Below are 25,969 nucleotides of genomic sequence, written 5' to 3'. Positions count from 1 at the left end.
CTGGGAGGTGTGAAACTTCTAAAGCATGGAAACATGAGAAGAATGTCAGCAATGGCCTCAGATTCATAATTGTCTGCCCTTTGCTCAGGGCTTGTCAAACAGCAATGGGTGAATTAAATATTTGTGTATTTACAGTTCACAGAAGAAAAGTGCATTCTTATAAATAACAAACACATGGGTAGTATTGCAAACTCATCAGCCTACTTCAAAAGAGTGGCAAGATCCTAATAATGCTTTTGTTTAAAAGGGCTCAGACACTAATTCACCCCTAGAATTGAGCTAAGTATTTATCATTAGTACCATACTGCCAGATTTAGTATTGTGAAAATAATGCAAACAGTCATCTGTAATGCAAATGTTGACATCTGATTAATAGAGAAAATAACACAAGCAATTAATCCACAGGGGAATAGATCATTATAAATGTAAATTAGATCATCAAAGGATAAGCCACACAGAAATAAAACTACCCTAAAACATGATTAATTATTGAAATGCTAGTTAAAAAAAAAAAGCTTCTTTAACAATAGAGTCCTTGGAATTTGTGTCATGTGATTCATCAAAATTCTGGACAAGGTTATTTTATAATCCTAAAATTGATTAGCTTCATTATAAATACAATAGGACATTTATTCCACCCATAATGGTGTTCTCTCTTAGGAACAGAGCACAGCGATAGCACTGAGCTGACTCACTTCTGATTTATGCACGTCCATTTTTTTCTATGGTATATAGTTGCTTGGGTAAGTCATGAGATAGATCTGCATACATTTTTCAGGAAGGAAGACAGATTTCACATTAATACATATGACCTTAATCAATCCAAGACTGAATGTTGGAGGTCTTGCTGGTCAGGGCATAAAGTTGTGTCAGAAACGAGTCTCTCTTTTTGCCTCTCAAGAAAAAAAATATTCAAGTGACCTTGGGTAGATCATTTCATCTCTCTGTGCTTTATTTTTTATCTTGGTTTAGGATGCTTCAGTTTAATGATGTGTAACATGGCATTATTTAAAAGATACTTTTTGCAAGAAGTGCTAGGAACCTACCCCTGTAAATTCCTGGCCACTTTTTAAGAGCTTAAATAGAAAAGTTGGTTTTTTTCCTAACAGAATAGGTCTTACTGGTCAGCAATTACTGTTAAATACTTGAGTGAGTTCATATTTTAAAGGTAAATGAGTAACGCATTGGAGGCTTAATTCATAATTTGCATCTTTCTGATGTTTAGTTTTGCATCTCAAAAATATTAGAAACCTGCTTAGAACTTTGACATTTATTTTCTCCTTTCTATCAAAATCAGTTTTGGAAAGTACTTCAGTAATGCATTTCATCTGGTATCACGGTATTCTGCTTAACCCTGTACAGAACTGGCCTTGTACAAAATCGTATGTAATTGATATAGAATTGCTCAGGTTGGAAAAGACCTTAAAGATCATCAAGTCCAACCGCAACCTAACCATGCTAAATATAATATATATTTAGGGTATATTATATTATGATAGAATGCAACACTTTATCCTGTTATAAGAAGTGGTTGGGTTGTCACCTCACTTGAACTTTTTCATGTTGCTTGGCACCTTATGTTCTATTTCTGCTCTGTTAGAGACTTTTCCCTGTTTTGAATGGGGTTCGGTCTTGACAGCAAAGTTGAGATAAGTGTAAAAGATGGGCTTCCTGAAATCCACGCAGGTGTTAGCAAGCTCTGAGTTATGTCTGGTTCCATACAGAGATGAGCCTCTCAGCCATGGCTTGAAGTTGTTCTGCAAAATGTTTGCCTATGAGCCACATTGTGTTAGTTTTTCTTCTCCCAGAGTATTATTTCTACCTTGGCAGGCTTACCTTTTGCTAGTAGCACTAGAGTGCTGGTGCTTGTGGTGCAAAATTCTGTAACTGAGAACTCAGGCCACCTGGTGGTAAATGTTTCTGTTTCTTCATGACATCAAATGACCTTGAGGCATTTCTTATAGGAATTGTATTAGGCACCTCTGTGCATCTGAAGCTTCAACAGATGGATTTAAACACTGTAAAGCATATAAAGAAAACTCAGGAAATTAGAAACAACTGCCTGCGAGGAAATGAACACTTTTGCATCCTTATACTGTCATTATCTCTTAATAACCAGTCTTTCTGGCCTTCTTCCTATGTACAGCACTACTGTATGGGGGAAGGAAAAATTGGTTTTAACTAACCTTTTGTCTTGTGCATGTGAACTCTTGGTGGTATAAGCAACTCATGTTACTATAAACTTCAAAGTTTAAATAGCAGCTTTTTCAGTCTTTAATGGAGAGTGTTCCACTTGATTGTCTTCAGCCTGAGGGAAGGATGAGTGCAGTGCCTATCCTAAGGACCCGGTACCATAAACAGAAAAGCTAGAATGTGCTATTTTTTTTTTTTTTCCTGAGTTCTCTTTGGGCTGTAAACAGAGCCCTGAAGTGAGAAAGGCAGCACAGAAGAAATGAATCTTGGTAAATGGTATTAAAAACTAGCAGGGAGGGAGATATATGAATGCAGGAAACATAGGGCTGTTAAGTGAAGGAGCAGGCTGTGAACCCAATTTATGCCAGTGGCATGAGGAATGAAATGAAAAAGGTGGCACTCAGTAGATTCCCTTGGCTCCTCATAAATTTGAAAGTGGCTGCCTTTCCTTTTTTAGTAGCTTGTAAAATGCAACCCTGGGACTGTTAGAAGATGCACTGGTGAAGGTGATAGAAATGAGAGAAAAAATTTCCTCATCCTGGCCTTCGTTTCCCAGATCTGTAATAATTTGTCAGTCAATTAACCGGAGGTCGCATATATCTGTAGTCTGTTAAAGAATTACACTTCCACAGAGTGTGTTGTTCAACTTGTCTGTACTTTCAGGAACACACTTGATGTGACAATATTCTGGATGCACAATGTCAAAGAAAAGGATTTTAATTTTTCAGCACCCTCGCTGCTCTGTGCAGATCAGCACTTATTCATTGTGTATTCCTGTATTTTAAATAGGAACATAAAGAAGTTGGTGTAAAAGGAAACATTTGGAGAGCAATTCCCAGAAATCATTTCAGTTAAGAGGAGAAAAGGCAGCTGTTTGATGTTCTGGTTGTGGATTAGTTGGCTTAAGTCTGGTGGGCCAATGAGTGGTGGTTCTGATGTACCTCATCCGGATCCTATTCCTTTCCCCCTACTATCTAGTGCTTCCTCTGTCTGGAGACTCCACTGATGTTGTGGTTGAATCAGACCATGGACCCTTGGGGCCTGAAACACCTTTAGCTTTGGAACCAGCACATGTGCAATGAGAGCTGGCCCTGTGCTCCCAGAGGGTGAGCACAAAGTGCTAATGAGATGCTACCAGTGAGATATGAGGAGCTGCTTTGCAAAGTGAACCGTATGAATTGTGTTCTAAGCTTTGGCAGTCCTTCCCTGCTGCATCCGTCTGCTGACATGCAGCCCTCTAAAAGCTGAGGCCTGGGCTCATTTGTCATTGATTTCTCAGGTCACCCAGGAGGGCTGTTGCAGCTCTGTGCTGTTGTGTGCTGTAATTCATCCCTGTTAGGGGGGTGATAGGAGGACCAACATCGCATGTGGGTTTGTTCCACCTGTATATAAGTGAAGTTTGTGTCTTTTTTGATCTACTTATAAATTCTTTGGTGTGCTCAGGGTATGAGAAGACAAACTTCTTGGCCTTTTTGTGGCAATCTCCACATGGCCAGTGCCTCATTTGAAATAGGCTGTTTTATTTATTTATTTATTTATTTTTACAAATTCTTCATGGTTCTTAAGAGTGGCTATTCTGTTTCCTGGCAATCTGAGCACCAGCAAGATCAGGTCTCAACTTTTCCTAGTTTTCTGTTCCTCAGGCAAGGTAGCTTTTTTTCAAAAAGGTGCTTTTAAAAGATGTCTGACTACACAAACCTCTCAGACACAGGAAGGATAGGAGAAATCTGGTTGAGGACCAGAGTCGGACTGCATTTGAAATTTGAATGAGAAACTTGGATTAAGAGCGATGCTATGGAGTTTTTGGCATGAACCTGAGGTGCCCTGTGGTCGTGGCTTGACTTAAGGTATGTGCTTACACTGCCTTTCTTCCTCCTGCCTTGTGTGTAAGTCATTTATTTGTGTGTGCATGGGTGAAGGTAATCAACCCCCATGGGGATGGGCTCAGTACTTTGACCATAATTGTGATAATCCTAGTAGTAATGCTGGTGGGGGAGATGGGAATTATCTTACTGATTTACAAAATAAACTATTTTAATGTTGGCAAAGCTATTTCATAACTCATGGCAGACTAATCAACCTCACTCCACTAACACCACAGCTTTCTGAAAACCAAAGCTTTTCACTGTCTAGGGCGCTATCTGCTGAACTTTTAATGGTTTTGTGACGAGGTGCTGTACTATTCAGCAGGTAATTGGCCTATGTATAACCCAGAATATTCCTATTAGAGTATGTAGGTGAAAGACAGTTAGTACTAATTAGGTAATGGCTTCAATTTACCTAGATAATAGGGGAAAAGTAAATTAGTAATACAACCTGTGGGGTGGAATTTTTGGAGACTTATTTTTTGACAAAGAAGAAGGTGTTGGGAAATATTGCTACAGAGCACCTCCAATGAAAGGAATCATCTTGCAATATGCATGGCTCCATCTTAATTTGTAATGAAAGCTCTTTATCCTTGTGCAGGGTTGAAAGGTAGATTAGAATTGAAACTGGGTGAGAGTAGTTTGCAGTTTCACAGCAATCCAGTCTCAAGTTTTGGTAGCATTGTTGCAGAGCTGGACTTGAGCATGGGCAGCCAGGCCCCCAGGAGATGGAGAAATGTTGCGGAGCCACTGATGAACCCAGGTTAAACTCAAACACATCAAAGACTTTTGTGCACGCAGAGAGCCGCATCCTATTCACCTGATATTGCCAATTGCAGGATGTCCAGGACACTTTCTGGTGTTGGGGTAATCAAATTTGAGACTTAGCTTGTTTTCCTCACAAGCTACAGCTTGAACCTGTCATTATCTACTCTAATCTCAGTTATCAGAGTATTTTGGTTCTTCTTGTCAGGGATTGCTTTGCTTTTCTTCTATTTTTTGTCCCTCTTTTTTTTCTCTTCCCCTTCCCTCTTGAAATTCAAGCTTGTTGCTACTAAACTTAATGTGAATGACAAAACCTTTTTGTTTTTATTTACCCACAAATTGTCACAAGAAATGGAGGCTTTGATAAAATAATGTAGGTTTTTAGCCATGTAGCATCATGCTGTAAATGGCATAAATTGTACTTTCCACATTTTTCTTCCTTTATTCTCACCTGTTATCTGTTCCTGCTCACTGAGGTCTGATGCCAGACGCTGGAGTGGGATTCACCTGCCTTGTCTTGTTATTTTAATGTCTTCTAAGCATCAACTAAGATTATAAAACCTCAAGTGTTCCTTAGATAAATCACTTGCTCCGTGTAAGCAAAAGATTGATTTGACTTGACATTTTATAATCTTTCTGTTTTCACTCATTGAAGCTTAAAATGTATTGCAAAAGATCCCTGTCATTTTTCTGATGACTGCTGGGTCACTGCAGACAGGAGTAATATCCTCACCTCCTTGCAGTCTTGTTTCTGTGACCTTCAGGAACCTGATGTAAGGTTTTATTTTCCTCAGGACTGTTCTGGCTTCTGGACAGTTTAAACGTATCTGTTACTAGATTATACATGATGAGGAAATAAGAAAAGGTGAAATGTGGTTTTATTCTCTGGAATTCCTGAGCGAATTCTTATCAATCAAGACAGTCCTGTTCTCCATAATACTACACCTCTGGCTGAGCTGCTGGGATTTATTATTTGTGTAATGAATCTACTGGCCTCAGCTTTAATCTTACTTAGTTGTGAACAACTTCTGTGCAGTTTTGATATAAGTTCTTCCTATGCAAAGCTAATAGGCAGTACAAGGGAAAAGATGTAGGTGGCCGTGTTAGATCTGGGAGCCTATGAAGCTTGTTCCTGCCTTTTTTTATGAAATAGTAGACTGCAGGATCCTGGTACCATCAGAAGTTGATGTATTTCTGCTGAGGGAGGGAAAGAAAACTCAGTCCCTTTCTCTTTCTGCTCTGATGTTCCAGGAGATGCAGAGGAATGTGATCCCTGAGGATCCCTGCAGATAGTCAGGAAAGGATATATGGTGAAAGTGAAAGTCAGCTACAGGATTCTGTGCCTGAAGGAATTCCAGATTCAATTGACTTTTCATATCGCAGGCTTTAAGTAGTAGTCTTATGGTAGTAGGTGCTGTATATGTTGCTGCTTTCAGGCAGAAGACAGCACCATGCCCAAAGAATACTTAGCAGCAGGAATGTCAGTGGACAGTCAGGTTCCTGAATCAAAATGTATTTTTTGGTGGTCTCTTTTTCCACAGAAATGTCAGAATTGATTATTCTTTATTGATGGCAGAAGTATTTTGTCAGTAGATCTCCCCTTGGAATGAAAACAATCCAATTAATAACACTGAACGGAAATCTTTCACAGACTAGAAAATGTACTCAGTTTAAATCCACTTGAAAAATAGAGCTTTCAGTGTGTCAGTACTTTTTTTTTTATATAAATACATTGTTTTATGACAAGCTCTTCTTTTGGTAGGGAGTCTCACATGTCGGGAAAGGCTGGAGGGTAATGGCTATCTGGCTGCTGTGTTAGGTGTGTGTATGTGTGTGTGTGTGTTAAAGCTGCGGTCATGCTACGTAATCCCTCTGCTTCAAACCACACTCCTGGGTGGTAGCTGCCTGCAGGATGAAGCTGCTTGTTCGTGCTTCTCTCCAGGAGCTGCTACAGCTGCAAAGACAAGGGTTGTGGCTTGCATTGCTCCTGGTCAGGTATTTCCTAATCCAGGTTTGGAGCATACACCGCTCCTTTTTTGGTTGTTTTTTTTTTTTGCCTAATGGTCCTAATCAGTTAGGACAGACTTGCTCTTACTTCTAGGTTCAGCCAAGGCTCAGCCTTTGGGAGCAGGGCAAAGAGGCTTTATGCCAGAGACATCTTCCCTCCCAGGAGACACTCAGTCCCCTATTAGTTGCGTTTAGGGTATGGTGGAAATCTCATTCATATCATTTGTGTTATAACTTAAACTTGTGCTAAAAACTTTCAAATCATTTAGCCAAACATTTTCAGCATTTTCTGCCTTTTAGGAGAACAAGTAGAATTTAAACACAGAATTTAAACACTGTTTTGCTTTTGATGCTGGTAAAGCGGAATATGTAATTGTAAGTTCAGAGGCTTTTTGTTGAAGGGAACTTCCGTAGCAGAAGTTTGAGAAGTCACTGTGTAATTGATGTTAAGTAAGCCTGAAGTTGTGTGGGCTTTTAGCTGATTATCTATGATAATGTGAGCTACTCTGAGTGAATGGTCAACAGCCATAGCAATGGGTTAGCAGGGCAAGCAATTGTAACAAAATGTAGTTGATGATAGTAAAGAGATCCTTCACTTAACATTCAAGGGCTAAAAATCCCGAAAGTTTAAAGAACTTCAAGGTTAATATTTAGATGCTGAAAGTATGGTTTAAAAAATGTTCAGCAAAACAGATGCTGACGTTCCCTATTAAGTCTGGTGTTCTGGCAGACATGAAAAAATAAGTTCATAAAACAAATGATTAAAACAATGTAAAGGGGAAGAAGCCATTTTAGTGATGTGGACTTACTGCTATGATTCATTAGGTGGGCAGCAGAGCTTTTCCTTGGCTTCGGACAGAAGTCCAGAATTTATTCTAAGCTATCAGCCCAATCAGTTGTATCTTTGTATGTAGATTGCTGTACTAAAACACAAAAGGGATTTACAACAGAGGAATTACAATTGTGTTGGTCTCTATCAATGAGCCAAGGAAATTCAGTAGAGAGATTTATATTCTGCCAGATCAAGTGATAAACAGGGCACAAAATCACTTTTCTTGGAACAGAAACAAAGCAGAAACTTTGGATAAGTATGTTGTGGAGAAAGTTATTCCAAGTTTAATGTTACTCAGTGTTTTTTTCCCAGTGATGTTCTTTTCTTGGCTGTAGAATTCTCCCAATGTGCTCTCCTGTTCGTGCCTCACTTCTGCAAAATCTTCTGTTGAGAGCAGCTGGAAAATCAGACTTCAGATGCATTTTCCAGTTGTGAATATTCTACTCCTTTACAGTGGATGCATCTTAGACTTAAGAGGCTGTTGGAGGAATGCAGAGTTTGAATCTTGCATGGCACCTTAAGCTCTGAGCTTGATGCAGTAATACTATTTTTTAAATAACAGGAGTGTCCAAAAGTGGGCGAAGACCCATCAGCGCAGTCAATGGTTCATAATCTCTTTTCCTCTTATAGGACTGCTGCTTACCTGAAAGCTATTATAATACTGTACTTGAATTGTGTAATCTATGCAGTAGATATTCTTTCCTTCTCTGTACTCATCCATAACTAACAATGTGCTTAAATATGAAGGAATGGCTCTATTTCTTCTGTCTGTCTAACCTAATTAATCCATCTCATTTTTTCAGTAATTAAAACATACAGATCTTTTTTTTCTTACCCCTGAAGTAGCAGATAGGAGTGCTGAGCATCTGTGTTTGTTCTTGTAGAATCTGTTTGGTTGAATAAAACACCCTCTGGTGCCATCCTCTTCAGCTGAAACAGGTGTTTGAAGTTCACCCTTTTCAATGACTTTGAAATGGAGGCAAGGGAAGCCTGCAGGGAAAATGAGTGTCAAAGGCCTTGTAGGCCTTCTGGTGAAGTTAAATCACTCTCTGATCTTACTCTTTTTAGTCAGCTATTAAGTCCTTTAGCATCTTTTCTTTGAGGATTAGTCTGAACTCTTAATCATCCAATCCTGATGTTTCCTATTACCCACAGTGGACTAATCCCAGCTTAAATAATAACTGCCATAATTGCATTGATATCAAACCTCCTGTTATTCTGTTTGTAACATCCTCCACTTAAGTTTTCCCTTCAAACCATTCCAGCCAGTCTGCAACTGGGGTGACAGGAGCTGAGGAGCTTAGGTGACAGCACTTGATAGATCTCTTGTTCTCAGATTTTCTGGGTTCTTGGAGTAAGGGAAGCATCACCAAGCTGCTTCCTTATTAAAGCCTACTGGTATTCACAGACTTTTCACATCGGAATGGGATCTAACATCTGCACCTGCTGAGTGTCTAGGGGGTTTTGAGAAGATTCTTTGTGGTGTTTGGAAGTGTCATGTGTTTGTACATGAGAAGCAACTGAGGATGTGATTTTATCATGATGAAGTGAAGAAGCTAAATCTCATTACAGAGTATTGTGTGGGCAATGGCTTGACCTGGGATGGAGGTTTTGTTTTTCTACAATTTGTTTGTAGCCCCAGGTTTTTGGGACTGAAACAGTGGATAAATCATTCATCATATGTATGTTTGAGTACTGTATTTATGAGCTACACCTGCACTGATGGCTCATTTTGCATTGGCTGCTTAAAGAAATATTTCTAGCCTCCAGCTTTCCTGCAGTTAGTTTGGCATGAAGTCTTGATGTCAGGTGTCTTCTCACCCCACAGTGCTACATGCATTCACCTCTTTCTTCTGTGCAGCATGCTCCCACGAATGAAAACATTTTGATTTTAGGAAGCTGATCTCTTTTTTTTTTCATTAGATTAACTTGACTATGTTACTTTCTTGTACTTTCACTACTTTTTTTTCCCTAAAATAGTGGATTACATATTCTGTATGTGTAGAATTCATATACTTGTCTTTTTTCAGTCTCAAACCCATAGCATGCTCATATCTCATCTAATTTTTAATGTGATTTAGACTATGCAGAGGAGTAATAATATCTGCTTTAATTAAGTGCTTGAACGTGTTTCTGAGTGGAGATGTTCTGTGTAGGACATTCAGAAGAGCCTGCGGTTGAAAGGAGCTCGAGTCCCATTGAACGTGAAGAGCTTTCTCCCATTGGCATGAGAACACGATGCTCTGCTGCCATTGCTATCAGCAGTTGTAGGCAGTTTGCCTAAATGAAACTAAGGGTTTCATCCACCATCACATTAGTCATGCTAATGAAATTTTAGCCCTTGCTGGGATTTTTTCTTTTCTATTAGGTTTAAATGCAGGGATGTATGCCAGCTACTGAGGGTCCGTTTTGGGCTGGGCCTCTTACATCCTTCCCAAGAGACATGGTTGGAGGAAGCTGTTTTCCTTGCATTTTGCAAAAGACGTGTGGCTTCTGACACACAGACTCCTGTTTTGCAGATCCCTTCTTTGCCTGCTGCACGGAGGCCACCAAGTCAACAGGGATCCTGCTGGGCGCTCTGAACTCCTGTTCTTGCATCAGGTATGTAGGTGGCTGCTATTGATTTATTGATCTATAATAAAGTTCTGAGCAATTAATTGCATTTCGACTTCAGGCTTTCAGCACATGACTTTTTAACGAATGGAAAAGACCAATTTCTGGCAGCCTATATGTGATGTAATGGATTGGGCTGATGGCAGGGCTTTTGCTTACTGCTGTACAAGATGGACTGGTGTGTGTATTGTTTTCTTTTTTTCTTTGAAGTGGGATGGACTGCAAAGGTATTGTGCTGATTCTTTTGGATGAGTGGAACAGTGAACACTAAATTATTATCCCAGGTTCCTCTCCTCATAGTACTACTGGTGAACTAACCAAAGTTCTAGTGATGCAGGTGCTGTTACTGAGAACAACTCTGTTCTTTCTCAGCCATATCTATTTTTTCCTTTTGTGGTGAAGGCTGATATATTATGAGACTTCACTGTAATCCTGTGTACTGAAGTCATACATGAAATCTGTCCATCTTCATTCTTCCCCACTGCCTCCTCCCAAGGTGCATCTTTTTAAAAATAATCTCTTTATTTATAGAAGGAAAAAAAAACAAACAGTCCAGTCCATCTAATCCAGTTATAAAAATGGTGTTGGTGTTGATAAACATGCTGTAGAAGCACAGACAAATAGACGGAGAAGAAAAAGTGCTGCAGCCTTATAGCACTGTCCTTGTAAACATAAAGTCAATCACCCAGCAACAAATGACTAAAACAACTACATCCATTTAGGATAATCTCGGAGATTATCAGACCCTGAAATGGGGGAATACACTGGATTTCAATGTTGACACTCAGAAAAGCAACCACTACAGCACTGTGAGTGCTTTAACTGAGAATTGTAGGCACATATTTAAATCAGCATGGGTTCGTGGACTTCTGCAGCTCATGCTCACGGAGGAGCTGAGCAAGGCCTGTGGTGTGACATGGAACTGGAGCTCTGCACCTGATGTTAGCAAGGCTATCTTTTGACTCAGGTATTCTCATACTGGTGTCTATCAGGAGTGTTTGTGTTATGTGATTTTTATTGACAGACCTCTTTGAGCTCTCACTATCTGGCTCTTTGGAAGAAAAGGTATTTTCTTTGCTTCTATTTATCTATGTCTTCTATATTAGTTTGAACTGGAATTAGGACTCTTAAGACCCATGCTATATAGTTACTCGTGACAATTGTATCAACTATTTCTTCATGCTTTGTGTTGTCTGTGAAGGACTACACTGATGCAGTTGTCACAGTCGCTTAGGAGGGCTATTTTGTTTCTATAGGCTGCACAGTTAGATAAGGCAGGTTAATTCTGTAGAGTGGCCATAGGATTGATTTGCTTTTTGAATTACTGTGTCAGTACTCGAGAAACTTTTCTTTCAGTTCCTAAAATGAATTATAGATCTAAGTCAAATGGGTGCAGCAAACAGAAAACAGACTTTCAGTGGCTGAACTGACCCAAGCCTCTGCATTGCCACTGATAATTCTGCTGTTTTTAAATGATCGCATATTTAAGTCAAGCGGAGCTTTCAGTAGGCAAGGATTGGAGAAGAGTAGGAGGCTTCTTTGTTTGCTTTGTTACTACAATAATTTAGAGTCACTGTTTAATTCAGAGGATACAGCTTTTAGGAACTTAAGGCTGTGTTCACTGCTTTGTCCTTAGCACCGTACACAGCACTGCTCTGTAATACCACAGGAAAAGAAAATTTGTTTCTCTGCGGAGAGTTTTTGTATTGAGTCTTCAGGCTATAGACAAACTCTTTTACTGTCTTCTAGAGAATCATGAGGTGCTGTGGGCGCCTGTTTGGCCTGATGGTGAGTGTAATTGATTGTGGATATAGTATTTGTTGTTTGAATCATATGAAATAAGTGCGAACTTCCAAAGTAACATGCGATTGTTGAAATCACACAGTCTGCATTTAGCCAAGATGCCATTCTGACCAGGAGAGCCCAATGCAAGTGCAGGAAATTGGCATGCCAACATCTTTCCATCCCTCTCTGCCAGAGAGGCAAACGTCTGCCCATGTCAGTGCAATACTTGCACACAGGCAAGGAGTACAGATGACAAGCTGTCAGGTTGTAGACTATCTGATGGATCTAAAATGATCCTGTGACCATCAGAAAGCATTTTGCCCACGTGCCTGATGTTAGGAATGAAGTCATTGTGGAGGGGAGTAATGCTTTGTTCTCCCCACTGGCTTTTGGTTTTTGTCAGCTTTTCTTTCTTCATGGCTCACTGCTGACAAGGAGACTGGTTTGCCATGCTAAATACCTTGGGACTGACAGGATGGAGAAAGTTTGCAGGCTCTTTTGACAGCTGTAATCAATAAGAAGTGAAAATCTCACTTGAGAAGCCCTTTTCCAGCTATAAATGGCAACAGAAGTCGTGAAGGTGAAATCTTGATTTTAGACTATAATGTAAAAACAGCATCAGAAATCTGAGCCCAAGGAAAAGATTTGCAAACCAAGAGCTCCTCTGCGCTCATCTGTGTGCACCTCATTCAAGGAATGAACCACACTTGATGGAATGGACTGCCAGACAGTCCTCAAAAATCCTGTGGACGGTTCGTAAAGGGGAATTTTCCTTAGCACATCCATATATTCTCAAGGCAGAAGCAGGGCTTGCCAAAAGAGCTTTCATTATCATACTGCAGTCTTCTCTGGAAGTTTTGATTACCTTCTAAGAGATGCAGAATTTCTCCAACTCATGTGGTAGTCACTGGGAAATGAGGAACCATCTAGGCAAAGGACAGGATCAGAATTAACTTTGAACTGAACAGGACTACTTGCATAACAAATCATTTCTTTGGAGGAAAAAAGTTATTATTTTCCAAATAGATTTAATTGCCAGCAAGCATATGTTGGAAATGGGAATGACAACTTTTAATTAAGATTAAGGATAGACAGAAATTCCCAGAGCGCTGGTTAATCAAAAATAGGGGCTGAGCAATGCAGTATTTCCACGCTGTATTATGGGTGACAATGCCAACTCGTTCAGAAAACATAATAGGAAAAGTTTAGTCTGAGATATGCTCTTGTTTTGTGATGTTGAGTAACTATTTATGGGCTTTTACTGTCATCTTTACTTTGCAGAATGCAGTGCAGGGGGACAAATATTCCTGCAGTCTGTTTTGCTGCACTCATACCATAGCTGCTAATTTGGTCAGTGTGGAGATTTATTCTCTTTATGCTATAGATGTTGCTTGGGAATTTGTTACTAATAAAAAATACTGAGCTTTTTCAAAGGGCTTTGCGCTGGTAGACCTCAATGATTCATAAAGACCTCAATGATTTGTGGAGTGGGATTAACCTTGCACTGCAGAAAGGAAACTGAAGCAAGTTTGCCCCAGTGATGACTTGGCAGACTGGAGAAAAGAGGATCCCAGCCCTGGAACTTTGGTGCAGGGCTCCCTCTGTCTGACCATGTAGCCTCTGCTACTGCTGGTTAATAGAACTGTCAGTGGTAGCACTTCTCCTGAGGATGTGTGGGTTTTCGTTTCCCCAGATATTAATCAGGTACCTTTTTGTCAGCACTAAATTCACTTTAAAGAAGAGATACGAAAATAGGGCATATTTTTGTATTAGTTATCATACATCCTCTGGCAGCATCTTTGCCAAATGCATAAAGGAATGCAATTAATGGCTACCCAAGAGATTTATTCTATTATCCTGACTAGCTTATTTCTAAAGTAGCTTGACATTTTATTTGTCTGACTTATCTGTTGTTGTAGGGAGATTTTGTTTTATTACCCTTGAGAAGACTGAAATGTTAAACAGGAAACACAGGAACTCCTTTCATTACTCTGTGTTTTTCCCCTATAAAATGTGAACTCAGGCTGGAGTGTCAAATCTGTAGTAAAGGAGAAATCTGGGATCATGGCTGGGACAAAATGGTGCTCAGGAGGTTTAGATTTGATTACAGACAATATCCCAGCCTCTCCATGGTAAGCTGCTTATACCTCAATCCTACAAAGCAGTTTTAAGCCCTGCACACCTCTCGGACCTGAAATTCAAGCTGAGCTTTGTTTTTCTCTGGCCCTGCCAACATCCCAGCTTCTGCAGTCTCTGAGTGGGCGGCGCCGCTGAGAAGGAGCGCAGTAGAGATGAAGTTTGGTCCTGCTCCCAGAGCAGATATAGCTGTAACACTGTAGGACAGATGTAATTTAAAGTACCTTCTGTGTCACTGCTGAATATGTGCTGTTGGTAAAGGGAAATGCAGTGGTATCCAGTGTGCTAATTAACCTGAAGGAGTAAGAGCCATTGCTGTGTGGTTGTCTTTTAAACTGAAATGAAGACTTGATGACCTTTCAGAATAAACAGATCTTGCTGACTATCAAAAACATATTTCATCTTTACCCTTATGAGGGAGCTTTTATTCATACTAGAGAAGACTGTAAGGTAAATGAAATGAGCAGGCTTTTAAGTATATTTTCCTGTAAGTAAATGAATATCCACAGGTCTAAAAGCCTAAAACTGAGTTCTGCAAATATAAACTCTTTATCTTAATAGTATGCAGCACAAAAAAAAAAAGCTCAGCTTTTTGAGAAAAATGATAGAAAACTTTAGATCTTTCTGTAACAAAGGATAATTACATTATCTTAAGTAGGTCACTCGCGTGCTTAAAACTGTGGAAGGCTGAGGAAAGTTTAGGAGCCTGGAGGAAGTGCAGAACGAGGGGATCTTTGTTTTCAGATCAGTCCCTGTATTACTGCAGTTCTTTGGTGTCTGCTTATAGTCTGAGAGACTTTGTACTTGTGTCTGTTTTTCAGTCCAACCTGATGTTAGTATTTCTTTTCTGGGTCAACTGATTACATGTTTGTTGCAGTCAAGCCATCTTGTAACAGCAGAGTTAAAAGGATAGAGTCGGGCTGCTGAAAAGCAGTGGTAACAGGATTGGCTTGTAGTGGATAAAAGGACCGACAACAGAGAACTTCTGTTTCATTTATTCAGCATGATATTAGCATGCTGATACTGAATATTGGCTTTCTGGTTTAGGATGTGGGTTTTTATTGTCTTGAAAAGCAGGGCAAAATTGATGAACTCAGTTCATAAAATGAATTTTAGGGTTTTCATTATTCCGTAATTAGTTTCTTAAATGAATGGCCACATCCTCTGTGTTCATAGGATGCTGCACATCCCTGCAGTGCTGAAAAAGTCTGATGTTTGGTGTCACCTTAGGAACAACAGAACTCCAGGTGTATTTGTGAGCCACTTTCAGCTGCCCAAATGGTATTACAGATCTCTGAAAACTTGATACAAGAGTCAAGAGTTGAGTGGAGAGCACTGAAAGGAGAACTTCTGTCTGAGCTGGCTTTGCCTTACTTCACTGGTGGTAAATAAAAGTTGGCCTTTAAACTCCTTGGAGACTCTCATGAGCTATGTTTAGGGAGGTGATGCTAATGTGTGTAATATGTCTGGAAAATGCTGCTGTTTCTGGGATGGTAGATTTTCAGGCCTGGCCTGTGTCACAAAAAGCAGTTAAGTGGGATTGCAGTAAAAAAATCTCTTGCCTGTGCTTTTTATACATTTTCTGTTGTTGCTGTACTTGGTGGACAGCTTTTGGACAGCACAACTATACATTTAATGGACAGTTTATCATGAGAATGTCTTCCTTTAAGCAAAGGGGCTGTAAGAGGCTGCTCTGAATGATCAGCTGCTAACCAGAGCTCTGCGAACTTAAGCTGAGGTGTTTGCAGTGGTGGAAAAGATGAGGAAAGAAGAACTCTGTGCTGTAGGCAGAGAAGTCTGCATGAAGAACCCCAGAACAAGTCATACAGTATGTGTAGCGGATCAACTAATCCTTCTCTCTGCTATCTTGCCCAGCTTGCACCCCTCTTTAAAAGCAAACATGTTTTATTGGCTGTTACTTTGGTTTTAACTTCTCGGCGGTGTTCAGATTAGTAGAGTTTTGTACTCTTCTATTTAGACTCACAGTGAGAGATGGGAGCCTGGCTTAAGTCCTTACCTGCTTTTACATATATTATACTTTTACATATATTTTGACAGAGTTGACGTGATGTCAGAGCCTGCTTCCTTTAACCCAGTTTATATTATTGGCTTGCCAAACCAGAATAAAAGATCTATTAATAATATTGTGGAGCGTACTTCTTCAGAGATACATACTTATCTTCTGCTTGACTTGGGTGAGCAACACCAAGCAGCTGTGTTTGTCAGCTCCTTGCCCAGAGAAAAGATTTCTGTGTGATAAGCTAATCCTAAAATGGGTCTACCTCTGGATTTTTCCCTGGTTCAGCTACTCTAGGTTAATTATACTGATATAAAACCCCACGAGGACGTGTGTTCTGGAATAAAAGTAAAAACTGAACTCAAGTAACCACTTGGAAGCAGCCACTGATTAATTTCTAAGCATACCTGGGCCTACAATTATTACATCTGGCATTGCTTCTCTAACTCACAGCTTGCTTACAGTAGCTCAGAGAGTATTGCTAACAACGAGTCAGGTTCAAAATTGCATCCTTTCATTTTATTTAAATAAACAGAAGTTAACAATTTTCTCACCTCTTCATCTAAAACTGTACACCTCAGATTGAAACGCTGTACTGCGTATCTGCGTGCTGACTCCACGAAACTCCCACCCTCTGATCCATCTCTTTGTAACAGGAGGTTTAAATGTGGAAACATCTCTTGTCTGACAAAGATAATTGGTTCAGAAAATGAGAGAAGGCAGTCAGTGCGTCACATGAGGAAAGATTTGAGGGGCTGAGATGTGCCTAATGGAAAAGACTCAAGAAAGACAATGGAAGAATATTGAGGAAAAGAACAATCTTAGTAAAGGGAGAGTAAACTGGAGGAAGTGTAGAGGGAAGCTGCAAGGTCCTGGTGAAATGAGTTGCTGATGCACAGAGATTACTCTGTGGCTTGGGATGGGCCAGGCTCCTTGCTCTTCAGAGCTGGAGTTCTGCTGACTTTAGCTGTCACGTTGTCCCCGTTCGCTTCAGTGGAGAACTTAGCCTTCATTGCTCAGACGTTGCTGTCTGCTGTGGCCACCCACTGGCCCGTGAATTATTTGTGCCTGTCCAGAAGCACTAACTGTTGAGCACGTTGGCTCTGCTGTCTCTCTAGGATTGATGCTGTAGCTCAGCCAGGGTGAAAAAGTAGAGGCTCAGCCCCAGAGCAGCTCCCACAGCTCTCTCCAAGGTCAGTGAAGGAACAGGGCAGCCCTCAGCTGTGTTGTAGCTAAGGCTGTGGACAGAATAGCAATATCTAAAACTGAGAAAAATAAATTCTTTGCCTTTCTGGTATCATTCATCTAAATGACTTACCTTTTCATGGCTGTCTGAATGAAACTTCATAGAAATCTGGTGAGATAACGTCTACTTCCAATTAATGGGCTGAGGGGGAAAGAAACCAAAGGGAAATGTCCACTAAGTAAACAAGAGCTGGGAATAACTTTCAGATTTCCTAAGCACACATCTGCCTCTGGGAAGTGCATTTCTGCATCCAGAAGATCTTTCATCTGCACGGGGTTGATAAACAACCTTGTGTTCATTGTGTGTTTGACCACCACTTCTTAAGTTCTCGATATTCTGCTTTCTCTTTCTCCATTACCTGTAGTTCTGATGAGTCTGTACTTGGCCAAGAACTGACTTTGTGTGGAGGTTTTTTTTGCTTGTGTGCAAATGCCTCTAGTTAAATTGAAGGGGATGTGATTTGACGCTAGCTGGAATATGAAGATTTGCTTGATTGGTACGATTGCTTTGAAAGTTTGCCCTAGTCCAAGATCATTTGCTTGGATTGGAGATAGTTAAAACTAATAGCCTGCATACACATGAGAGTTCACCATCACCTTTCATTTATGCTAAAGGGGAAACGCGATACATGTACTAGAGTGTAACATTGACCAAAATAACTGCACTGCTTTGCACTGGGTGAGCAACTAACGAACTCGGTGATCTATTCAGATGTCACTGTCTCTCTGCACTCACCTCTTGGACCAAATGACAAATTCTTGAAATCAAAAAGTTGTTATAAGCCATGATTAACACAGAGCCAGATTAAAAAACCGGTGAAAGTTCTCATTGCTTCATTAAAGCTTCCTTTATTTATGTTTGCATTACTTTTGCTGCATGATTTCATAGCTCTAATTTAGAGTGTTGCGATGCAAATAACTGAATCAGCTGAAGTAAGGCAGCAGTGGACGCTGCTGTGAGGAGAGCAGACGTGCACAAGGGGAGGGAGGGGTAGCCCTCTTAAATCAGGTGTGTTCTTGGTAAAAAATAATTATGTGGAACTACAGCCTTAATTGTGATGCAGTTTTATACCAGCTCCTGATGTGAAGCTAAACTTGAATTTATTTGTTCCCTGGCTCTTCATGCTGAGTATCATAATCACTAATGCTTCTCTCATCTTAAAATGGTCTTAAGAGTTATCAGTATGAGAGTAGTGAAGGTAGACCAAGAGCAAATGTTGTGCTTCATACCATGAATTTCCAAGCTAGTTATCTGCTGCTAAGAAAGTTAACGTTGTGGAAGTCCTTTTCTGTAGTGTGAATGCATGTTGCATTTCTATTTAATTTCCCAGTGGGGTCTAACTTTTCTGAAAAAGCAGAGATAATATTTGTGAAGGTTTTGAAAGATTCAAGGTCTGTTTATAATCTCAGTCTCAATATCCCTTCTCGTTTTTTGTTGATTCAGATTTAATTTGGGATGAAATCAATGGACTTCGTATCACCTGAATGGTGTGTCTGAGCCATAGGTTTTCTGGTTTTGGTTTTTAATTTTGCTGAATTTGATCATAGAAACTTCCTGAAAAACTGAATGGAGCTGTTGGGTAACAGCAGTGTTATGTTTTATTTCTTTTATTTTCAGCAATTTTTACATTTGATAATGTGCAAATGAAAGATACTTCATTTGAGATGAAGAGTTGTCTTTGTTTTCTCTGTTGAGTCAGCCCTTAGTTAGGATTTCTGGATGTGTGTGTGACAAAGATTTAGATCTCCTTTGCCATTCTGAATTACTTTAAGTTTCTTTTCGACTTCAGCAGGTACTAAATCTAATAAGGGCAGGCATGTCGCTATAAAATTGAAGCAGAGACAGGAAATAAGCATTTGTCATGAATGAATTTCAACAAGTTTGATTTCATATCGCTTTTTGAAATGCAGCCTAGTATGATAAATGACAGCAGATGAAATTCTGTTTAACAGTTGCTGACCTCTCTCTTTTTTTCTTTTTTGTAGTATTCCAGCAGAAGACATAATATTTAAACTTAAATACAGAAATAAGCTGTGTGTTGTGAAGCTATCTGTGTGTATAGTGTTCTCTAAAGCACTTTGAGTAACAAGGTTCAGATAAGCACAAGTGTTTTTTGCTAATATGAAGTTCTGTCACAAATGTGGAGGGATAGCAAAAAAGATTCCCATGTGACAGATGTTTGCCATGGCACTTGGTGCGTATCTGAGACAACTGTGGGCGCTGCGTTATCTTAAAGTCCTAAAAGACTTCAACATGTTAGTTGGCCATCAATTCCCAGACTTATAATAATGTTTCTCTCCTTACCATAGAGGGTAATCTTTATAATTTTAGCAGCATTCAGTGCCAGGGTTAATCTGAAGTGACCTGCCAGCAAAGCTGAAGGAGAGAAATAGCTGTTCTCTTAGAAGAGAGAAAAGGATAGCTAGATTGTTTATCAAGGAGTGTTTATTGTAGGTTGTCTTCATATCGAGCCTGACACGGTATTAAATTCATGAAAATGAAGTGTTTCGCTGCTAGGAAGATCTTCCCAGTCATGAGAAAGCTCCCTTGAACCCTATGTGTAAAACCCAGAGGATATAGCACGTATGGGAGAGTATAGATTCTCATCTCATCTAGTGCACATGGACAATGGAATATGAAATGGTAACGTGCATGGAGCTGCTGCTCATAGCTGAGCCGCCTCCACTGATTTCTCATTGAGGCATACTTTCATGTGCATGCTAGCAGAAGTATTTCTTTTAGTCCAAAGACTAAAACCTTTTGAAAATATGTTTATCAAGAGTGTTCATTCTGCGCAGGGAAAAATCCGGGTATTCCCTCTGTCTCCTTGTTCTGTAAGAAGTCTGTGATAAAGCAAATCTTGAAGATATTTGATATTTGCTTGATATTGCATCTGGAAAAAAGACAGCATGCTTTACTGGTAGTCAAACAAGTATTGTGCAAAAGTTTTCCTTCTTTATTACCTGTTACTTCTCCGTACTGCCTGTATCCCAGTTGAAGGCAGTGTCATCACTTTTGCCATACAGTATGTTATTTCTCTTTTTCCCCTTACTGTTGTGTCTCCAAGGAGGAAGAGCGAAGGCCAACTTTGGCAGGAACTGCTTTCCTTTAAAGACCCTCTGTTCCTTGCTGCACGTGAGGCAGTGTTATGGGATACTATCTAAATCAGAATTTTTGAGATAAAAGTAAGTACGAAGATGTTGTCAAAGTTGTAAAGCTAATTTTTAAAAAGTTTTTTTTTTTTTTGAGGGTAGGGGTTCTTTTTTGACAAAATCTTGAGTCAAAAAGAGTTCAAACTCCAATCTGGAGATGTGATAGAATGGTATGTGTTTTCTCTCCCTTCTGTAAGAACTGCTTTCTAAGTGGGAAGACCTTCTGTACATCACAGTGCCATGAGGAGCACAACATGTACAAAGATGCTTTGGAGTTTACAATTGCTTACAAGAGGCCTGGTGAAGCCTGAATTTCAAGATGGCTGAGCAAGTTGAAGCCTCCCTCTTAAGAAATGCCTCTCAATATGGGGCAACGAAGAGGAACTATTCTGCTGTTAATCTAATTTATTAACAAGAGAACAATGTTAGCTAGTGTGGCATGTGATTTCTTTGCAAATGTTGGTCTCCTGTCCAGAAATGGATTCCTTTTGCAAAAGCCCTGAGTATGAAGGAAAATACAATTCTGGATAGCACATACCAGCTGGTTTATTCTTTCCCTTGGAAAAAGCAAGCTGCAGAGTCATTTGGTTTGTGTATAGTATTCATTCCTTCCTCTTGTTTGGAGTGGGATTTAGATCTTTCCAAGTGTGCATCTTCTGTTCATCCCCGCCCACCTATGGTTGTTGGTGTGATGAGGCATTTGGGTTTAACTGGCCTTGCTGAAGGAGGAAATAAAGCTTCCCACGTGTGTTGTCAGTCTCTCATGTTCTCCACAGAAGATAACTGCTCACTTGACTCACTGTTCCTTGCTCTCCAGACAATTTTAAATCCTCATGGCTTCATTTCTGGGTTTCAGTAAAGCTGTATATGCAGTTTTTGTATCTTGAGCTGGTGTTTCAGATTGTACTTCCTGAACAGTGCAAAAAAATAAGCTCTTTATGAACATGCTTGTAGGTTTGAGTTCTGTAGCAAACCAGATTGAGTTCTCTGTCAATTTTTTGGAATATTTAAAGGGCAGATTCTTATTACTTCCTTTTTAACGAAAAATCAATATCTTGAAAGTACAAGACTTCTTACTGCTATTAAGGGAAAGTCATAGTTTTCTGAGAGCTTGCTATCCTGAAGGAATTGTGGTGGGATGGAGGGAGATTTAGGGTGGTATGTGGTAGCTTTTAGTTTTGCTTTTTTATTTGCACCTTCCAGTATATGCTGATTGAAAAGTCCTTCAACATAACAATTATTGGAAGGCTCCAGCTCTTGCATTGCCTCTTATTGTTGTGCTTGGTACTTTGAGTGATGCAAGAGCTGCTGTGTAAATCCTTGGCTTAGCAACAAAAATGCCATCCAGTTGTCTCACTGACTGGCCTTTGTTGTGCTTTATTTACTTTCCTGATTCCATTTCAGATTTGGTAACATGTCCTCTGCAGATGGTAATGACAGCCAGTGGCATTCATAGATATATGGTTACATATGTGTTTGAACTGCATGTATGTATACATACTAAGTGATTTCACAGATACATTACATTATGAGTTACTAACATCTATAGGTGTGGGCTATCAGTGTAGTCTTTTGATTGTATAAATTCTCAAGGTGCCTTAAATAATTGAATGAATGAATGGAAATGGATTGACTCAGAAGGCATACCTTCTAGAGAGCATTCATAAGTGAACTGGCTGACTTGACAAGATCGATTTTGAAAGCAATCTTTTTCAGGGCACTGAAAGATAAAGACTACCCAGTTTCCTAGACATTACAGGAAATGAAAGGGACTCAATTTGCCTACCAACAGGCATGTGGTATTAACTCCAAACAAAATGAACACCGGATTTTCTGATGCTTGATGCTTCAGTGTAGCCCAAGAGTCAGATGCATGTATTTGAATGGTGAGAGGAGTGGCTTTTTGTGATAAGGCTGTTTTTAATCTCTTAAAGTAAAAGTAATGTCATCTATAAAGTTGACTTTCCTAAAGGGAAGCCTTGCAGCCTAGGTGTTGAAACAAGTATCTTAAAAGGTATGGAGGATAATGAATTTTAACTGGCAGCATTCCTCTTTTCTCTGGCAATCTTCTCCTAGGTTTCATAGCATGTATCAATTAAAATGCTGATCCTATTTAAGAGTTTGCAGTTTTCACTTGAAAAAAAAAGAGTGGGTGTTGAGAAAGATGTGATGTATGGAGATACATCTCTCTTGTAGTCTTTGTAGTGCGTTTAGTATTAGAATAAAAAATCCATACGTTTGGAATGGTTGAAACAGAACAAACACTTTTAAGAGCTTCTTGGATGAGCTGATGTGTTATACATCCCAACTTGAAAGTTGAGTCTGTACAATTTTCACTATTTAGTGGATTTTGAAGACAGTTCCAGGCAGTTACTTTGCAAAGAAGCCAGACCTTGACAGCTGCAGTCTAGAAGGACTGCAGAGTGGCCCTCTGGATCTCTTCCTGCCTGTTCTGCCCAGCAGACATCTGGCAGAATGGCATTACTTGCAGACTCCATGTGAGCTGAGCGTGAGACTTAAAATCTGGGCAGGAGCTGGGCGAATGGTCACAATCTGCCTTAAAAAATGAATAAGTAAATCATTCAAACGTGCTAACTTTGCCAGTCACATTCCCTGAAGTGTTCTGCATCACATTACTTGAAGTGACTTCTGCAAAGAAATGAAAGACTTCCCCTCAAAAAGGCAGACTAGCCACTACACAGCTGCACTGAGAACAGTGACTCTGAACTACCGTGTTTATTGGAGGTTTTGTTCTAAGTGATATCTATGTGTGTAAGTAGGAAGTAATTAAATGCAATGTAGGCAGTTCCATGCTGAATTCCATTAATGCTTTGAAAATGGCATTTTACAAGATTAGATTTTAATTAAAAAATAAAACCAAAGCAGTCAAATACAAAGGGAGAGAAATGGAAAGACAGTGGTGTTGAGTGGAAGTTTAGATTTTGTTTTGATTTTGATACAGTCCTCTGCTTTCAGCAGGAAAATCCTCCTACTTACTATGGGGCAAGCTGTTTTTCATGTCTTGTCTAGCAAATTGGAAGTATGAATGCAGCATCGTTTGGGTGCAGATGACACTGGAAGAGTGAAGCAGGACTTAACCCATGTGTACAAAAAACTCTTAATAAAGTAGGTATGGGTAAAAGTTAGGCTCCAGTCCTGTATGCTGCTTCATTGATCTTCCTTCTGAGGAGATTACTGGAGGAAATGTAATGTCAGGATCAGATTATAACCTATGGGGTTTGGTTTACTATTTAGCAGGTTGTCCATCCTCTTGAGCATGGTAGCTTGTTCCCTTCTTAATGTGTGTATAGGAGATGCAAAGTGAGTTTCTTGTTTGTTTACTAACAGTACAGGAGGAGGGAGACAGGTGAAGAGCTATTAATTTGTGACACACAGAAGTATTATTGAAAAGGATTATGGGGATTTAGAAAGTGATGATGCTTTTTTTTTCCTGCTGTTTTCCTTAGAGAGCTGGTGTATGTTTAGAAGGCATGGTGTAGCCATACATCAGTAGAAAATTCACTTTAACAATAAGAAAATATTGGGTTAAGATATTTGGTGTTTCCATTTCTCTGAGGATGGGTTTGTGTAGAAGAAGTTTTGTGATCAGTGGCTGTACTGAAGCCTGGTGTTATGGATTCCCACTTGTAGCTTTTCATGTGCGTGTTGAAGAATTGTTCCTGTTGTACAGGGACTGAAATTTGGGAATGCTGCTAGGAGAATGGCCAATATTGATAGGCAGAGTGGAGCTGAAGGAAGTAGCTAAGTGAATAGATGTCTCTTCTTCAATCCCTGTCTTTTCTCTTAACGTAAGCACTAAAGACAGTCTGGGCATTGGAATGCTAATGAAATAAAAAACACTTTATTTTCTTCAATTAAATATGTGCTTCTTACTGAATCATACGTTTCACTGTGTTTTGGAGTCTATATACATATCTATCACTTTTTCACCCTTTGATTCTGTAGGCTACAAAGACAACTGTAGCTCCCAACTGTGCTAGGCTGTATTATGCCAAGGGACTATATAGGCATGCAGTTATGGAAGAACCTTGATTCAGAGATCTCACTCTGAGCACATTAAGGCATTCACAAAATGAGTAAATGCAATTGATATCTAATGCTTTGATCTCCTGGATGCCTCTGTCATTTTGAACAAGGATCTTGTGTTCATGGATCAATGGGATGGAATTCATCTGAGCTGTGTGTCTAGCCTCTGCCAAAAGAAGTAAGCATCTCTAGGATGTTATCTCTCTCTTCTTAAACAGTATCAAGAAACAGATTGGATTGATTGTCTGAGAAGTGCTTATTTCTCAGGGCTCACAAAAGGGAAGGATACAGCAGGGAAAAGGCTTAGACTGGAGATCGGATGTTGAATGACAGAAGTTTCATCCTGTCTATTTTTTAAAATGCTTTTAAGATGGTTGAAAATGTAAAAAGAAAACAAAAGCACTGGCAAGTGAGATAACATGCACAGTCAGTACATGAGCAGTGGATTGAGAGAATCCTGTTTAGCACTTTAATCCTCGAAACATACTTTTAGTCTGGAGTCACTCAAATCCCTTACTGCAGCTGGGCAATTCGAGCAACCAAGCACATATGAAGGCAAGGCCAGAGAAAGCAGTAAATGAATTCTCATACCTGTGTCCTGGTGGAGTGTGTAATACAGTGATACGAGAGGATAAGGTTTTTTGGAGGAAAGTATCTTGTGAGCTGTTTTACTCCCATATTGTTCAGGAAACGTTTGAGAGAGCCCTGCATTCTCTCTGCCTCTTTGCTTACTTGTTTTCATATCCAGTTTCTAGGCTTATAGTTCATTTTTTGCTCTTCTGTATGTCTTAGCGTTGGCTAAAAATCCAGTGATTTAGTGCAGTGACAAAGGCAAAGGAAGATCTGCACAAAGATCTCCCAGAACTGGACTGAATTTTAAAAAATCCTCCATACCTTGCAAACCCATCTTACTGATGCTTGGAGGAGTCTGATATAGATGGTGTCAGCTGGGGACTTGGAGAGTCACTGCACCTTCATCTTTCTTGTGCTTCTGTTCTCTGACAAAAGCAATCCTTAACTTGTCATTAGCTTTGTTTACCAGTTTATCTTAAAGAAAAAAGACAAACCGAAAGAGGTCCGAAAGTGAGGGAACATTTTGGGGTTTTCAGGATTATTCAGACTTTTTTTTCTGGTTAGTATTGTAAAAATAAATCTGAGAAAAAATAATTAGCACAATGACATTGAGGGGGGAGATGCATTTGTATGATATGGCTCAGGATTAGCTTTTTGCTTATGGACTAAATAATCTCTTCATTTATTAAGTGAGTATGGATAGTGTATGACAACTATGACATTGTTTTTTTTTTTTAA

At 39.6% G+C, this 25,969-nt stretch overlaps 1 protein-coding gene across 2 annotated transcripts in view; it reads left to right on the top strand.

Annotated features, from left to right (window-relative positions):
- The window catches only part of TSPAN4 (tetraspanin 4), a 338,400-nt gene that overhangs the window by 67,925 nt on the left and 244,506 nt on the right, over positions 1-25,969 (top strand). The window contains exon 3 of one of the 2 annotated variants that reach the window (XM_031553462.1): positions 10,182-10,263. The exons of the other annotated variant lie outside the window; for it this stretch is intronic. The gene's annotated coding sequence lies outside the window, so the exon portion shown is untranslated. The remainder of the gene's footprint in view (positions 1-10,181; positions 10,264-25,969) is intronic. 2 annotated transcript variants of the gene reach the window in all.

The sequence above is a fragment of the Meleagris gallopavo genome, chromosome 5 (assembly GCF_000146605.3).
Source record: "Meleagris gallopavo isolate NT-WF06-2002-E0010 breed Aviagen turkey brand Nicholas breeding stock chromosome 5, Turkey_5.1, whole genome shotgun sequence".
Taxonomy (NCBI): domain Eukaryota; kingdom Metazoa; phylum Chordata; class Aves; order Galliformes; family Phasianidae; genus Meleagris; species Meleagris gallopavo.
The sequence above is the reverse complement of the archived record's forward strand: the minus strand, read 5'-3'. Positions and strand labels throughout refer to the sequence as shown.